General features: G+C 48.2%; 1 long non-coding RNA gene across 1 annotated transcript; it reads left to right on the top strand.

Annotated features, from left to right (window-relative positions):
• Positions 1 to 326: 326 nt before the first annotated feature.
• Positions 327 to 9,011, top strand: LOC121002191. Its single transcript, XR_005779244.1, has 3 exons — positions 327 to 471; positions 2,085 to 2,089; positions 8,924 to 9,011. It is a non-coding gene; the product is annotated as an uncharacterized LOC121002191 (long non-coding RNA).
• The last annotated feature ends 6,443 nt before the right edge of the window (positions 9,012 to 15,454 follow it).

Raw genomic sequence — 15,454 nt, 5'->3', positions numbered from 1 at the left:
CGCAAAAGAGATCCGGAAACGATGGAAGAAGGCGGGGGTCCTCCACCAGGAGCTCCAGAAGCTGAGGGAACCATGATTGGGCTTGTCAAAAGGGCACTATAAGAACCAGCCAGCTGACGACGAACCTGCGACAGCACGCGAGGAATAAGCGCAAACGGAGGGAAAGCGTAAGCCAGATGACCCGACCAATCCTGAAGCAGGGCGTCCACAGCCTCCGACAGAGTGTCCGGCCTCCAACTGTAGAAACGCGGAAGTTGGGCGTTCCAACGTGAGGCGAAGAGATCCATAGAGAGGGGTCCCCAAACCGACACGATGGAGGAGAAAACCACGGGATCTAATCTCCAATCGCTGAAGTCCGACGAATGACGAGAACTCCAATCCGCGAAAGTATTGCGCAGGCCCGGAATATATTCCGCAATCACCGTGAAACCCCTGTCCAGGCAAAAGGACCAAAACCCCTTCGCCAGATGGGTTAGTATTAGAGTTGAGCGAACACCTGGATGTTCGGGTTCGAGAAGTTCGGCCGAACTTCACGAAAATGTTCGGGATCCGAACCCGAACCGAACTTCGTCCCGAACCCGAACCCCAGTGAAGTCAATGGGGACCCGAACTTTTGGGCACTAAAAAGGCTGTAAAACAGCCCAGGAAAGAGCTAGAGGGCTGCAAAAGGAGGCAACATGTAGGTAAATCCCCTGCAAACAAATGTGGATAGGGAAATGAATTAAAATAAAAATAAAAAAAATAAAAATGACCCAATATCAATTGGACAGAGGTCCCATAGCAGAGAATCTGGCTTCACGTCAGCAGAGAATCAGTCTCTTCATGCCATAGCAAAGAATCTGGCTTCATGTCAGCATAGAATCAGTCTTCATGTCATAGCAGAGAATCAGGCTTCACGTCACCCCCCACTGGAACAGGCCACTGTCACACATTTAGGCCCAGGCACCCAGACAGAGGAGAGCGGTCCCGTAAAAGAGAATCTGGCCTTATGTCAGCGCAGAATCAGTCTTCATGTCATAGCAGAGAATCAGGCTTCACGTCACCCACCACTGGAACAGGCCACTGTCACACATTTAGGCCCAGACACCCAGGCAGAGGAGAGAGGTCCCGTAACAGAGAATCTGGCCTTATGTCAGCGCAGAATCAGTCTTCATGTCATAGCAGAGAATCAAGCTTCACGTCACCCACCACTGGAACAGGCCACTGTCACACATTTAGGCCACGGCACCCAGACAGAGGAGAGAGGTCCTGTAACAGAGAATCTGGCCTTATGTCAGCACAGAATCTGTATTCATGTCATAGCAGAGAATCAGGCATCACGTCACCCACCACTGGAACAGGCCACTGTCACACATTTAGGCCCCGGCACCCAGACAGAGGAGAGCGGTCCCGTAACAGAGAATCTGGCCTTATGTCAGCGCAGAATCTGTCTTCATGTCATAGCAGAGAATCAGGCTTCACGTCACCCACCACTGGAACAGGCCACTGTCACACATTTAGGCCCCGGCACCCAGACAGAGGAGAGAGGTCCTGTAACAGAGAATCTGGCCTTATGTCAGCGCAGAATCAGTCTTCATGTCATAGCAGAGAATCAGGCTTCACGTCACCCACCACTGGAACAGGCCACTGTTACACATTTAAGCCCCGGCACCCAGACAGAGGAGAGAGGTCCTGTAACAGAGAATCTGGCCTTATGTCAGCGCAGAATCAGTCTTCATGTCATAGCAGAGAATCAGGCTTCACGTCACCCACCACTGGAACAGGCCACTGTCACATATTTAGGCCCAGGCACCCAGGCAGAGGAGAGAGGTCACGTAACAGAGAATCTGGCTTCATGTCAGCACAGAATAAGTCTTCATGTCATAGCAGAGAATCAGGCTTCACGTCACCCACCACTGGAACAGGCCACTGTCACATATTTAGGCGCAGGCACCCAGGCAGAGGAGAGAGGTCGCGTAACAGAGAATCTGGCTTCATATCAGCACAGAATAAGTCTTCATATCATAGCAGAGAATCAGGCTTCACGTCACCCACCACTGGAACAGGCCACTGTCACACATTTAGGCCCCGGCACCCAGACAGAGGAGAGGTTCATTCAACTTTGGGTTGCCCCGCAATGTAATGGTAAAATGAAATAAAAAATAGTATTGAATGAGGAAGTGCCCTGGAGTAGAATAATATATTGTTAAGGGGAGTTAGTTAATATCTAATCTGCACAAGGGATGGACAGGTCCTGTGGGATCCATGCCTGGTTCATTTTTATGAACGTCAGCTTGTCCACATTGGCTGTAGACAGGCGGCTGCGTTTGTCTGTAATGACGCCCCCTGCCGTGCTGAATACACTTTCAGACAAAACGCTGGCCGCCGGGCAGGCCAGCACCTCCAAGGCATAAAAGGCTAGCTCTGGCCACGTGAACAATTTGGAGACCCAGAAGTTGAATAGGGCCGAACCATCAGTCAGTACGTGGAGGGGTGTGCACAGGTACTGTTCCACCATGTTAGTGAAATGTTGCCTCCTGCTAACACGTTCCGTATCAGGTGGTGGTGCAGTTAGCTGTAACGTGTGGACAAAACTTTTCCACATCTCTGCCATGCTAACCCTGCCCTCAGAGGAGCTGGGCGTCACACAGCTGCGTTGGCGACCTCTTGCTCCTCCTCTGCCTTCGCCTTGGGCTTCCACTGGTTCCCCTGTGACATTTGGGAATGCTCTCAGTAGCGCGTCTACCAACGTGCGCTTGTACTCGCGCATCTTCCTATCACGCTCCAGTGTAGGAAGTAAGGTGGGCACATTGTCTTTTTACCGGGGATCCAGCAGGGTGGCAACCCAGTAGTCCGCACACGTTAAAATGTGGGCAACTCTGCTGTCGTTGCGCAGGCACTGCAGCATGTAGTCGCTCATGTGTGCCAGGCTGCCCAGAGGTAAGGACAAGCTGTCCTCTGTGGGAGGCGTATCGTCATCGTCCTGTGTTTCCCCCCAGCCACGCACCAGTGATGGGCCCGAGCTGCTTTGGGTGCCACCCCGCTGTGAACATGCTTCATCCTCATCCTCCTCCACCTCCTCCTCATCCTCGTCCTCCTCGTCCTCCAGTAGTGGGCCCTGTCTGGCCACATTTGTACCTGGCCTCTGGTGTTGCAAAAAACCTCCCTCTGAGTCACTTCGAAGAGACTGGCCTGAAAGTGCTAAAAATGACCCCTCTTCCTCCTCTTCCTCCTGGGCAACCTCCTCTTCCATCATCGCCCTAAGTGTTTTCTCAAGGAGACATAGAAGTGGTATTGTAATGCTGATAACGGCGTCATCGCCACTGGCCATGTTGGTGGACTACTCGAAACAGGGCACACAGGTCTCGCATGGAGGCCCAGTCATTGGTGGTGAAGTGTGTCTGATCCACAGTGCGACTGACCCGTGCGTGCTGCAGTTGAAACTCCACTATGGCCTGCTGCTGCTCGCACAGTCTGTCCAGCATATGCAAGGTGGAGTTCCACCTGGTGGGTACGTCGCATATGAGGCGGTGAGCGGGAAGGCCGAAGTTACGCTGTAGCGCAGACAGGCGAGCAGCGGCAGGTTGTGAACGCTGGAAGCGCGAACAGACGGCCCGCACTTTATGCAGCAGCTCTGACATGTCGGGGTAGTTGCGAATGAACTTCTGCACCACCAAATTCAGCACATGCGCCAGGCAAGGGATGTGCGTCAAACCGGCTAGTCCCAGAGCTGCAACGAGATTTCGCCCATTATCGCACACCACCAGGCCGGGCTTGAGGCTCACCGGCAGCAACCACTCGTCGGTCTGTTGTTCTATACCCCGCCACAACTCCTGTGCGGTGTGGGGCCTGTCCCCCAAACATATGAGTTTCAGAATGGCCTGCTGACCTTTACCCCGTGCTGTGATGAAGTTGGTGGTGAAGGTGTGTGGCTGACTGGATGAGCAGGTGGAAGAAGAGGAGGAGGAAGCTGGGTAGGAGGAGGAGGAGACAGGAGGCAAAGAATGTTGCCCTGCGATCCTTGGCGGCGGAAGGACGTGCGCCAAACAGCTCTCCGCCTGGGGCCCAGCCGCCACTACATTTACCCAGTGTGCAGTTAGGGAGATATAGCGTCCCTGGCCGTGCTTACTGGTCCACGTATCTGTGGTTAGGTGGACCTTGCCACAGATGGCGTTGCGCAGTGCACACTTGATTTTATCGGACACTTGTTTGTGCAGGGAAGGCACGGCTCTCTTGGAGAAGTAGTGCCGGCTGGGAACAACATACTGTGGGACAGCAAGTGACATGAGCTGTTTGAAGCTGTGTGTGTCCACCAGCCTAAATGATAGCATTTCATAGGCCAGTAGTTTAGAAATGCTGGCATTGAGGGCCAGGGATCGAGGGTGGCTAGGTGGGAATTTACGCTTTCTCTCAAATGTTTGTGAGATGGAGAGCTGAACGCTGCCGTGTGACATGGTTGAGATGCTTGGTGACGCAGGTGGTGGTGTTGGTGGTACATCCCATGTTTGCTGGGCGGCAGGTGCCAACGTTCCTCCAGAGGCAGAGGAAGAGGCCGAGGCGGCGGCAGCTGCAGCAGAAGAGGCCGAGGCGGCGGCAGCAGCAGAAGAGGCCGAGGCGGCAGCAGCAGAAGAGGCAGCAGGGGGAGCCTGAGTGACTTCTTTGTTTTTAAGGTGTTTACTCCACTGCAGTTCATGCTTTGCATGCAGGTGCCTGGTCATGCAGGTTGTGCTAAGGTTCAGAACGTTAATGCCTCGCTTCAGGCTCTGATGGCACAGCGTGCAAACCACTCGGGTCTTGTCGTCAGCACATTGTTTGAAGAAGTGACATGCCAGGGAACTCCTTGAAGCTGCCTTTGGGGTGCTCGGTCCCAGATGGCGGCGGTCAGTAGCAGGCGGAGTCTCTTGGCGGCGGGTGTTTTGATTTTGCCCCACTGCTACGCTGTTGGCTCGGTCTCACCACTGCCTCTTCCTCCGAACTCTGAAAGTCAGTGGCACGACCTTCATTCCATGTGGGGTCTAGGCCCTCATCGTCCCCTGCATCATCTTCCACCCAGTCTTAACCCCTATCCTCCTGTTCAGTCTGCACACTGCAGAAAGACGCAGCAGTTGGCACCTGTGTTTCGTCATCATCAGAGACGTGCTGAGGTGGTATTCCCATGTCCTCATCATCAGGAAACATAATTGGTTGTGCGTTAGTGCATTCTATCACTTCCACCCCTGGTGAAGGGCTAGGTGGATGCCCTTGGGAAACCCTGGCAGCAGAGTCTTCAAACAGCATGAGAGACTGCTGCATAACTTGAGGCTCAGACAGTTTCCCTGATATGCATGGGGGTGATGTGACAGACTGATGGGCTTGGTTTTCATGCGCCATCTGTGCGCTTTCTGCAGAAGACTGGGTGGGAGATAATGTGAACGTGCTGGATGCACTGTCGGCCACCCAATTGACTAATGCCTGTACCTGCTCAGGCCTTACCATCCTTAGAACGGCATTGGGCCCCACCAAATATCCCTGTAATTTCTGGCGGCTACTGGGACCTGAGGTAGTTGGTACACTAGGACGTGTGGCTGTGGCAGAACGGCCACGTCCTCTCCCAGCACCAGAGGGTCCACTAACACCACCACGACCATGTCCGCGTCTGCGTCCTTTATTAGATGTTTTCCTCATTGTTCCCGTTCACCACAATTTTGAGAATGGCAAATTTGGGAATAGTTTTTCAACCCAGAACAAAAAGTGTGCTTTTACGGTCACTACAAATAACTTGACCAGCTAAAACAGTACAGATTTGGTTGAATAGAGATGTGAGGCCTGTTTTTTTTTGCGCTGTGTGACAGGTATTGGTTTAATCACAGAATCAGACTTCTATCTGCACGCTAGCGTGTGTCTTAGGTTTTTCTGAATGACACTATCAGTTCCTTCAATGTAAGATATCCTTTTTGGGATAGATTTCAAGTAGGCCTCAAATACCAGAAACTAGTTATTTTGAGAATGGCAAATTTGGGAATAGTTTTTCAATCCAGAAAATAAAAAGTGCTTTTACGGTCACTACAAATAACTTGACCAGCTAAAACAGTACAGATTTGGTTGAATAGAGATGTGAGGCCTGTTTTTTTTTGCGCTGTGTGACAGGTATAGGTTTTATCACAGAATCAGACTTCTATCTGCACGCTAGCGTGTGTCTTAGGTTTTTCTGAATGACACTATCAGTACCTTCAATGTAAGATATCCTTTTTGGGATAGATTTCAAGTAGGCCTCAAATACCAGAAACTAGTTATTTTGAGAATGGCAAATTTGGGAATAGTTTTTTAATCCAGAAAATAAAAAGTGCTTTTACGGTCACTACAAATAACTTGACCAGCTAAAACAGTACAGATTTGGTTGAATAGAGATGTGAGGCCTGTTTTTTTTTGCGCTGTGTGACAGGTATAGGTTTAATCACAGAATCAGACTTCTATCTGCACGCTAGCGTGTTTCTTAGGTTTTTCTGAATGACACTATCAGTACCTTCAATGTAAGATATCCTTTTTGGGATAGATTTCAAGTAGGCCTCAAATACCAGAAACTAGTTATTTTGAGAATGGCAAATTTGGAAATAGTTTTTCAATCCAGAAAATAAAAAGTGCTTTTACGGTCACTACAAATAACTTGACCAGCTAAAACAGTACCGATTTGGTTGAATAGAGATGTGAGGCCTGTTTTTTTTTTGCGCTGTGTGACAGGTATAGGTTTAATCACAGAATCAGACTTCTATCTGCATGCTAGCGTGTGTCTTAGGTTTTTCTGAATAACACTATCAGTAGCTTCAATGTAAGATATCCTTTTTGGGATAGATTTCAAGTAGGCCTCAAATACCAGAAACTAGTTATTTTGAGAATGGCAAATTTGGGAATAGTTTTTCAACCCAGAACAAAAAGTGTGCTTTTACGGTCACTACAAATAACTTGACCAGCTAAAACAGTACAGATTTGGTTGAATAGAGATGTGAGGCCTTTTTTTTTTTGCGCTGTGTGACAGGTATAGGTTTAATCACAGAATCAGACTTCTATCTGCACGCTAGCGTGTGTCTTAGGTTTTTCTGAATGACACTATCAGTACCTTCAATGTAAGATATCCTTTTTGGGATAGATTTCAAGTAGGCCTCAAATACCAGAAACTAGTTATTTTGAGAATGGCAAATTTGGGAATGGTTTTTCAACCCAGAAAAAAAGTGTGCTTTTACGGTCACTACAAATAACTTGACCAGCTAAAACAGTACAGATTTGGTTGAATAGAGATATGAGGCCTGTTTTTTTTTGCGCTGTGTGACAGGTATAGGTTTAATCACAGAATCAGACTTCTATCTGCACGCTAGCGTGTGTCTTAGGTTTTTCTGAATGACACTATCAGTACCTTCAATGTAAGATATCCTTTTTGGGATAGATTTCAAGTAGGCCTCAAATACCAGAAACTAGTTATTTTGAGAATGGCAAATTTGGGAATAGTTTTTCAATCCAGAAAATAAAAAGTGCTTTTACGGTCACTACAAATAACTTGACCAGCTAAAACAGTACAGATTTGGTTGAATAGAGATGTGAGGCCTGTTTTTTTTTGCGCTGTGTGACAGGTATAGGTTTAATCACAGAATCAGACTTCTATCTGCACGCTAGCGTGTGTCTTAGGTTTTTCTGAATGACACTATCAGTACCTTCAATGTAAGATATCCTTTTTGGGATAGATTTCAAGTAGGCCTCAAATACCAGAAACTAGTTATTTTGAGAATGGCAAATTTGGGAATAGTTTTTCAACCCAGAAATAAAAGTGTGCTTTTACGGTCACTACAAATAACTTGACCAGCTAAAACAGTACAGATTTGGTTGAATAGAGATGTGAGGCCTGTTTTTTTTTGCGCCGTGTGACAGGTATAGGTTTAATCACAGAATCAGACTTCTATCTGCACGCTAGCGTGTGTCTTAGGTTTTTCTGAATGACACTATCAGCACCTTCAATGTAAGATATCCTTTTTGGGATAGATTTCAAGTAGGCCTCATATAGCAGAAACTAGTTATTTTGAGAATGGCAAATTTGGGAATAGTTTTTCAACCCAGAACAAAAAGTGTGCTTTTACGGTCACTACAAATAACTTGACCAGTTAAAACAGTACAGATTTGGTTGAATAGAAATGTCAGGTCTATTTTTTAGGCGCTGGGTGACAGGCTCAACTTGCCCCTGATGTAGTATATGGCCAAAAAATAACCACACTGTTGATGGTTAAATGCACTTGGGTGACACAGGCTCAGCCTGCACCAGATGTAGTATATGGCCAAAAAATAATCAGACTGTTGATGGTTAAATGCACTTCGGTGACACAGGCTCAGCCTGCAGCTGATGTAGGATATAGCACAAAATAACCACACTATTGATGGTTAAATACACTTGGTGATAGCTTGTGCTGGCGCACCACAAGTCACAAAATGGCCGCCGATCACCCCAGAAAAAAAGTGATCTAAAAACGCTCTCGGCAGCCTCAAAAAAATGAGCAAGTCAATATTAGCACTTCAATGATCCACAGCTGCAGATCGATCACAGAATGAAGTCTTTTGGAGGAGTTAATCACTGCCTAATCTCGCCCTAACGTCTCAGCTGCAACCTCTCCCTATGCTTGAATCAGCAGAGTGACGTGCAGCGCTACGTGACCCAAGCTTATATAGAGGCTGGGTCACATGCTGCACTGGCCAATCACAGCCATGCCAATAGTAGGCAAGGCTGTGATGGCCTCTTGGGGCAAGTAGTATGAAGCTTGTTGATTGGCTGCTTTGCAGCCTTTCAAAAAGCGCCAAGAAAGCGCCGAACACCGAACCCGAACACTGACTTTTACGAAAATGTTCGGGTTCGGGTCCGTGTCACGGACACTCCAAAATTCGGTACGAACCCGAACTATACAGTTCGGGTTCGCTCATCCCTAGTTAGTATCGATGAATGAGTGCCCCCATGGCATTGACATACCGCAAGGCTGACACGTTGTCAATCCTGAGCCTGATGCAAGCCGAGATCCTGTCGTTGGTGAAGCTGCGGATGGCGAAAGATCCCGCCAACAGCTCCAGCGCGTTTATGTAGAGATGAGACTCGTTGCCTGACTAGGGTCCTCCGGTGGAAACCCCATTGCAGTATGCGCCCCAGCCGTGGAGACTGGCATCTGACTCCACGATCAGGTCCAGTTGAGGCCCCACGATGGCCTTGCCATTCCACACGTCGAGGTTGGAGATCCACCACACGAGCTCATCCCTCATCTCGCGATCCAGGGTCACCACGTCCGCGTAGGATGCTCCCGCTTGCAGGTGGGCGATCTTGAGCCGCTGCAACGCTCGATAATGAAGAGGTGCTGGGAAAATCGCCTGGATGGAGGAAGAGAGGAGACCGATAATGCGTGCCAGATGACGCAGCGAGATTCGAGGGAGTCTCAGTGCGTGATGCAGCTCCTTGCGGATGGCCCTGACTTTGGGTCCAGAAAGGCATAGGGTCTGTTCGCTGGAGTTCACCACAAACCCCAGAAATTCCATCAATCTTGAAGGCTGCAGACAGGATTTCTCGGTGTTGATGACAAACCCAAGTCCGGTAATAAGGGACATTGTCGATTGCAGGTGAGTTAGAAGTTCCGAGGGAGATCGAGCTATGAAGAGGATATCGTCCAGATAGATCACTAGACGAATAGCCTGGCTGCGAAGCCACGCCACCACCGGCCTCATCAATTTGGTAAAACACCAAGGAGCTGACGAGAAGCCAAACGGCAGGCATGTGAACTGCCAGAGGTGGCCGTGCCAGCGAAACTGGAGGAGCAGCCGGGACTGGGGGGCCACAGGTACCGTCAGGTAAGCATCCTTCAGGTCCAACTTCACCATCCAGTCCCCCGGAAGCAGAAGGTCCCTGAGTAAATGAATACCCTCCATTTTGAAATGGCGGTAACGCACAAACTTGTTCAGATTCCGTAAATTTATTACTGGCCGGAACTGGCCTCCTTTCTTTTCCACCAGGAAAACATTGCTGACAACCCCGACAGAGTGGAGTGGAGCTCTCTCTATTGCCCCTTTGTCCACAAGGGATCGGAGCTCTTGGTCCATACAAGACCGGGCCGGCTCTGCTAGAACTAGCTGGTGAGATTCTGGAAGTGACAGATGGGAAACTATCAGATCTATCCGAAAACCTTGGACCGTGGCTAGCACCCACGGATCGGAAGTGACACTGTTCCAAGCGGGTAAAAAATGTCGGAGTCTGCCCCTGATACAAGGGTTGGAAGAAGACCGTAGGTTTGGAGGACTTACCGAGTGGACGTCTTGATCCAGAACCGCCTCTGAATCCTCTAGAGTGATACGCTGGACCCCTGGATGGGAAGAAGGAGGACTGCTGCCTCTGATTTTGGAACGTGGGGCGCTGATTATAGGGACCTCGACCGTTTCCACGGGTCTGGAACTGGACACGACCGGACAGTCGGCCCCTGAAACTGCCGGCCCTACTAGAGACACGCCCATGGAACACTTTGTGCATCGAGCATCCTAAATCCTTAATAAAACTGTCACCAAAGAGGAGCCCCTGAGCCTCCTTACCCGTCTCAGTTAGTGCCATGTTTGACAGCTTGGGTTCAATTTTAATGAGAAGCGCCTTCCTCCGTTCAATGGAGAGCGAGGAATTGACATTTCCTATCAAACAAATGGCGCGTTGTGCCCAGCCACTGAGCTCTTCTGGGTCTATGGCTGTGCCCTCCGTCCTGGCTGTCTCAGCCATCTCAAATATTTTAGTTAGGGGCCCCAGACTGTCTATGAGTTTGTCTTGAAAAGCCCAAAGAGCAGAATCTAGGCCCTTGCGGGGATTAAACCCTGTTTTAGAAAGGAATTGGATCATTTTGGGATTGACATTAGGTGTCTCACACACCTTATTCGGCACTAAGGGACGGGGGCATTCCGCCTTTAATTTGTTGCGAGTTTCTTTGGAAAGTGGCTTCCTGACCCTATTCTCTAAATAGTGGGCCACATGTGGAATGGGTAGCCACTCAGCCGACCTTGGGTGGTGCAGGCTGTCTGGATCAAACAGGGGTTCGCCCTGTGGACCAATAAGGGAATCAGGTCCCGGGACATTGGCTTCTGAGCCCGCACTAGAAGCGGGGTGAAGCGGGAAGTGGGAAACCCTTCTAATTCATCAGCCACCCGGACCCCATCAAGGTCTACATCCGAGGTATAATGACCCTCACTCAAAACCTCCTCCTCAGACTCTAATTCCGAGTCAGAACTGGGTTCGGGTCGAGCCCGAGCGGATTTCCAGGGGCGCGCTTTTTCCACCTGGCGCGGGCAGGCTCTTTTATGTGACCTAGGCACGTTGTCTTTTGATAGAACTAAGCTATCATTACAATCATTTCTGGAGGTAACAGAGACCGGGGCAACAGCCGGGGTAGTGACAGGGTTTTGCGCTCTGAGCGCCTGGGTGATAGACTGTGAATTCATGGAAGATACATTGCCCATGGCGTTTGCAATGGCTGCAGAAATAGACTGCTGCAGATCCACAACTTGGGGCTCGGTCTGGCAGTGTCCTGACCCCATAGGGACCGGGGTAGAGCTAGTGGTGGGGACCATCAGGGTAGAGGGAACAGAGGGGGCATCACCAGAAAGGGACATGACTGAAGGAGTTAGTCACTCCTGAGTAAAACCTAGTGCGATAGTAAAATTAAGCTACTACAATAAAGCAGGGAACCGAGCAATAAGAAAAACCTATCTGTAACAAATTAAGCGCTCGCAGCAGCAGGCACCGATGTCCGACGTGCGGTGGTAAGATGGCGCCGCCGGAACGAAGGAAGGAGGTGGAGGGAACAAGACCTCCCCCTACACCCAACCAGGGAAACACAAGAGGGGTACCAAAATGGCGGCCGAGATTTCCAGTCTCGGCGCGCGCAGGCTGTAGATGTACGCCCGCCGAGAACCAAGATGGCGCCAGAGAATCTCGGACCCGGCGCGTCCACCAAGCGCGACTGTCGTCGAAATCCCGCGAATCGCGAGACTTCGGGCGGCAAGAAGCGTGAACGGTCTGGAAATAGGCAGGGAAATGGCGCCGGCAGAAAGGGTAGGCAAAAGGGAGGGGGAGACGGAGGAAACGTAAGTCACAACTATACAATGGCAAGAAGAATGCCAATAACCCCACAGAGAAAACGATAAGAAGTCAGAAGAGAAAAGACATTAAACCCCCAGGAACAATGAAATATCAAACAATATATATAAGGATGATAATAATAATAATAATCTCAATGCTATTAGACAAGAAAACAAGAACAATAATATGACTCAAGATAATCCCAAAAATAGGAGAACAAGAGAGACACTTATCTGCTGTGGGCAGCAGCAAAGAAAGAGGAAGAGATGACAGGGGAGGACCTATTTATGGACTGACTAATGGGAGGGGTTCATTTGGGGTTGTCTTTAGTTTTTTATGTAAATTCTTTGCTGCTGTGGAATTTGAGTAAAAAAGGAGTGATGCAATGCGAGCCTCTGTGTCTTGTTATAAAATTATTGGTTATATCCTTTAAATATTGCAGGAAAAAAATCACACTCCCTATTGAGTCCTTTGGGAGATAAAGTGTCCAAGCGATGTATCCAGATGGACCCACGTTATCTTAGTAGTAATGTCCGATTTCCACCTCTCCGTGGGGCGATAACTTTTTCCAAAACTTGTATGCGCATGAGAACGCCCCCGTGTTGCACGACGCCGGCTTCCCTGTGCGTCTCCTCCCGGGAGGCAGTACATTCTATTACGATTAATTGGCGTCAAGCCCGCATCCGGAGTAAACCTCTCATCATCAGGCCACAGGTAAAATTTCCTCCCTATACTAGGAGGCCATTGAACATCCTCATACACAAACACAATGCACAACTACCTCTAGCAAAAGATTTAAAACTGCAGGAATAACCCTTTATTCACCCCTGTGGTCGCAACTAGGGATGAGCGAACTTGTGTTTCAAGTATGGCGTACAAGGTTCAGGTTCAGGTTATGTAAGAATTCCGTTATTATGGATTCTGCTACCACGGGCCATAACTAAGAGTCCATTCACACGTCAGCATAATGGGTCCACATCTGTTCCGCAATTTTGCGGAAGGTGTGCGGACCCATTCATTTTCAATAGGGCCACAAAAGATGCGGACAGCACCACCATGTGCTGTCCATATCCGCACTTCCATTCCGCGACCCCGCAAAAAAAATAGAGCATGTCCTATTCTTGTCCGCAGCCATGGACAAGAATAGGCATTTCTATCATAGTGCCGGCCATGTGCGCTCTGCGGAATCCATAATGGAATTTTTAGATAACCTGAACCTTGTACGCCAAACTTGAAACACAAGTTCACTCAACACTAGTCGCAACATTTTAGCTCATAGCTTGAAAAGAGACTCTGTGAATGAGCTGAAAACATTGCGACCACAGGGGTGAATAAAGTGTTTCAGAGTGCTGTCATATAAAAAAAAAAAAATATATATATATATATATATATATATATAAAATTTATCAGACTGGTGTAAAGTAGAACTGGCTTAGTTGCCCATAGCAACCAATCAGCGTCCACCTTTCATTTTTCACAGCTTCATTGGAAAATGAAAGGAGGAATCTGGTTGCTATGGGCAACTAAGCTAGTTCTACTTTACACCAGTTTTGATAAATCTCCCCCACTGTTTACTTATGTGTACATAGCATTGTGTGTCGTCACACTGTACTAATCTGTGTGGGACAAGTGGCTGCTCACTGTGCAGACTGCACACAATACTGTATTCAAAAGAGAGTGCATGTAGTGAGAGCTGTCAGTAATGAAATTTATATCCTGCTTATAACACAATGGTTCTAACTGTAGATCACTGCACTAACGTTATCAGCAGAAATACCTATTGTGTCTACAAATAATGGATTTTCTACAGAATGGAAAGTAAGAAATAGATCTGCTGATTACAGGCAGTCTGTATGGAAGTGGCTGCTAGCTGTGCTGTGTAACAGGATGTGGGGGCGGGGCAGCAGAGCTTGTGCTGGTGCATGTGAAATCAACAGGAACGCCCACAGAGCTGAGGAATCATGAGAAACAGTAAGTAAATCTCATAGAAGAGCATTTCTGAGTGCAAGTGAAGCAAAGCTGATACCAGTAAACAAACAAGTGCAATTTTATTATGTGCTGCATCACGGTAAGATATGGGGTTATTGATTTTTAGTGCACAAAGGTGTCCATAGCCTTTAAGTCTTGGATAAGCCGTTTTATGCTGCTCCTGCTAAGACTACTCCCCCTATTTCTCCTCCTATTCTGCTCCCTCATAAGCTATTGATAAGACAATGTGTGGCCAGGAAAAAACTCTACACACCCTGGAATGCAATGGTGTGCAAGCTTAACTCCCACCTGGCCAAGCTGCTGGCAGTGTAGTCGCTGCTGTACCACTTAGTGGATACTTCTGCATTTAGTGAACTGATGGCATGCACTCAGCTTCTCTAAAAGATACCTAGCTGCTAGACCTCACTTGGAGTATTGTGCGCAGTACTGGAGGCCATATCTCCAGAAGGATATAGATACTCTAGAGAGAGTTCAGAGAAGAGCTACTAAACTAGTACATGGATTGCAGGATAAAACTTACCAGGAAAGGTTAAAGGACCTTAATATGTATAGCTTGGAAGAAAGAAGAGACAGAGGGGATATGATAGAAACTTTTAAATACATAAAGGGAATCAACTCGGTAAAGGAGGAGAGCATATTTAAAAGAAGAAAAACTACCACAAGAGGACACAGTTTTAAATTAGAGGGGCAAAGGTTTAAAAGTAATATAAGGAAGTATTACTTTACTGAGAGAGTAGTGGATGCATGGAATAGCCTTCCTGCAGAAGTGGTAGCTGCAAATACAGTGAAGGGGTTTAAGCATGCATGGGATAGGAATAAGGCCATCCTTCATATAAGATAAGGGCCGGGGGCTATCCATAGTATTCAGTATATTGGGCAGACTAGATGGGCCAAATGGTTCTTATCTGCCGACACATTCTATGGTTCTATGTTTCTATGTTTCTATTAATTCTCAAAAAAAGCCATCCTTGTCTTGTGTTATCACATAGCGGAGAAAATGGTCTGCTCCTTCCAATTGTCTCTTTGTTGCAAGGTGCATGCCACCGTGGACACCTGAAGCAGCTGTTATGGGGAGGGACAGTACATGTCTTTCAAGGCCCACTGATTCAACAATTTTTATGGCAGTGACAATGTAGCATGGCAGCAAGGAGGCCAGGTCCTATTGATGCCTCCACATTTGAGTCAGTCTGGTTTCCATATAAGTCACTTATCTGCCTCCTCCACATCCTCCTCCCAGCCCCAGCAAAGCAGAGCATCATCTCTTCCCTCGTATCACATGTGTAAAGTGAAGAGTTACCATGATGTGTTAGAGCTAATTGGCCTGGGCGAGAGTAGCCACACTGCCGATCCGTTGCTAAAGTGCATCGAGCAGCAGAAATC

The sequence above is a fragment of the Bufo bufo genome, chromosome 5, assembly GCF_905171765.1.
Source record: "Bufo bufo chromosome 5, aBufBuf1.1, whole genome shotgun sequence".
In the NCBI taxonomy this organism is placed as follows: domain Eukaryota; kingdom Metazoa; phylum Chordata; class Amphibia; order Anura; family Bufonidae; genus Bufo; species Bufo bufo.
The sequence above is the reverse complement of the archived record's forward strand: the minus strand, read 5'-3'. Positions and strand labels throughout refer to the sequence as shown.